A 2,845-nucleotide genomic window follows, 5' to 3' on the forward strand; every position below is an offset into this window, starting at 1 on the left:
TAAATGCTATGCTATTTTAAAAATCCATTGCTTTAAAAAACTTTAAATTTTAATAGTTGTGGCTGTGACTGACAGATGAATGTGATACATTAGCTCAAATAAATGTCAAACAACTGGCATTTTTGTGCCAGCTGAGCGTTGGATTGACCAAAGAGATCCTGCAGACTGATAAACAAAGCTCTGGACTCAGAACTGAAACTGGTTGTGCCAACAAAGGGCAAAAAAACAATGCATCCTGTCTACATCCTGTGAGATTGTGGTGATACCCATACACAGACTCCTTTTCCCCTCCCATCTTTAGCTGTGAATAGATGTGGACATGCCGTTATTCTCATCACTGGATCACAGTTTGCACCTCAGGTTATTAGACTGAATTAATTAGACTGATTAAAACAAGTTCCTGCCCCAAGTGGAGGAGTTCAAGTATCTCGGGGTCTTGTTCGCGAGTGATGGGAGAAGGGAGCCGGAGATCGACAGACGGATTGGGGCTGCAGCTGCAGTAATGCGGACGTTGCACCGGTCCGTCGTGGTGAAGAGGGAGCTGAGTGTAAAAGCGAAGCTCTCAATTTACCGGTCGATCTACGTCCCTACCCTCACCTATGGCCACGAGCTGTGGGTAGTGACCGAAAGAACGAGATCGCGGATACAAGCGGCAGAAATGAGCTTCCTCCGAAGGGTGGCTGGCCTCTCCCTTGGAGATAGGGTGAGAAGTTCGGCCATCCGGGAGGGGCTCAGAGTAGAGCAGCTGCTGCTCCACATCGAAAGGAGCCAGCTGAGGTGGTTCGGGCATCTGACAAGGATGCCCCCTGGGCGCCTCCTGGGTGAGGTGTTCCAGGCATGTCCCACCGGGAGGAGGCCCCGGGGCAGACCCAGGACACGCTGGAGAGATTATATCTCTCGGCTGGCCTGGGAACGCCTTGGTGTTCCCCCGGATAAGCTGGAGGAGGTGGCTGGGGAGAGGGAGGTCTGGGCCTCTTTGCTTAGGCTGCTGCCCCCGCGACCCGGCCCCGGATAAAGCGGATGAAGATGGATGGATGGATGATTAAAACAACATCAAAGGATAAAAGGAATTTGACTCTCGTGAAGCAGAGAGAAGGAAACACGTTAGTCTCAATCTGGAACCATGAACGGAAATCTAACTACCGAAGGAAAAAGCAACGGGGGGGTTCTACCTGGGATAAATATTCAAACTGCAAACGAGAAGCAAAAACAACACTTCACACTAAGAAAACAAGCTATTGCACACGACTGCAGCTATTTATGGCACCCACAGCCACCAAGGATAACAAGACGCCCAAGAAATGCAGAGCACGCAAATATTCTTCACCCGTTGCCTACTGGTGGTGGTCAGAGGGCCCGGTGGCGCCAGTGTCCGGCAGCCTCGCCTCTGTCAGTGCGCCCCAGGGTGGCTGTGGCTACAATGTAGCTTGCCATCACCAGTGTGTGAATGTGTGTGTGAATGGGTAGATGACTGGATATGTAAAGCGCTTTGGGGTCCTTAGGGACTAGTAAAGCGCTATATAAATACAGGCCATTTACCATATTTTTGTAGTCAGGCTTTTGAATTTGCAAGTAAATGCTAGAATAGGTAGGTGTGTTTGCAAGAAAAAAGTATAATACGAAATTCAAGCCCCTTAAGAAGAATCCTCTGTTAAGTTCTTTCTCATCAAATGTCTCTCCTCCACTTCGCCTTATCAGCAAAACATTAGAAACGTGTTGTGAAGCATGTGTGAGGGCGCACATTACTCCTTCATAATAAGAGTTCACGTGTGGAAGAACACACTTATTGTTGTTATTGTTGTTGTTTTGAACTTCTGGCCTCTTGTGTTGTTGCCAGTTAATAGCAGTCCAAGTTCAGCACAGTACAAAACAGAACTGAACCGACAAACGACCAGTGAGAGAAAGTTAACGCGAGGAAGCACGAAATGTACCGTGAGCGAGTACGGCCTGTTCTGAAAATGAATTAGCAGATGTATCTGGTAGTAATTATATTTAATTCAATTAAAACAGAATTAAATGCTCTGTTTTAATTCACTGTCATAAACAGATCGAGAGGCTCTCAGTCGATGTAACCCTCTGGAATCAAACGGCGCGTCCAAGTCACATGACCAATTTAAGATGAGCTAGCAGCAAGACGCAGCCTCGCTGAGTCTCTGTTTCAGCTTGTGTTGAAAGTGCAAACATCAAACTGTAACAGCGCAGTTATAAGGAGTTTCATGCAAACAATAATAGACATGCTGATGTTGTCTCTGCTGTGGACACGTTTGTAACAGGAGCTTTTTAGACATTTTCTCATGTGATAATGATACGCTTCAACTATGTAAAGTAATACATACAAAAGCAAAAATGTTCTGAAACACATTCAGCGTTTTATTGTAGATAATCTCAAAAGAGTTTGGGGTTTCAGGTATTTATTTTAGTTTAATATTGCAAAGCACTGTTTGCCACCAGTGGCTGGTGCTGCTCTCCGCAGCTGCAGGGTGGGATTAGGGCTAGCACATCTGATCACTTACACCTCGCAGGGTTAACAGAATATTGACTGCAATCTTACCAACCTAGCCTGGCGTAATCTGCTCTAAAATGTGATAGCATATTCAAGTATGTAGGATTTTGTTTCCGGTCAGCAAACCGGGAAAAATGGGAAAAAGATTAGAGATTTAATTTAGATATGAGATAACGTGGGATTGCATCTCAACTGCTTTTATATTACCTGTAACAACACCAGCCTGCAACACATGGTTGAAGAAGTGGGAAGAAGCCCGGAAGTGTTGATCAAAAACGCTTCCATATTTTGAACATGTCAGCACCTGTGTGTGACTGTTGATCTTCATTTGTGTCTCCACAG

At 45.7% G+C, this 2,845-nt stretch overlaps 1 protein-coding gene across 3 annotated transcripts in view; it reads left to right on the plus strand.

Moving 5' to 3' along the window:
- ncalda (neurocalcin delta a) overlaps window positions 1–2,845 on the plus strand; it is a 68,095-nt gene that overhangs the window by 63,126 nt on the left and 2,124 nt on the right. The gene's annotated exons all lie outside the window — the stretch shown is intronic.

This window comes from Copadichromis virginalis, linkage group LG11, assembly GCF_057382275.1.
Source record: "Copadichromis virginalis isolate Kocher_CV1m ecotype Utaka linkage group LG11, C_Virginalis_male_GT1.1, whole genome shotgun sequence".
In the NCBI taxonomy this organism is placed as follows: Eukaryota; Metazoa; Chordata; class Actinopteri; order Cichliformes; family Cichlidae; genus Copadichromis; species Copadichromis virginalis.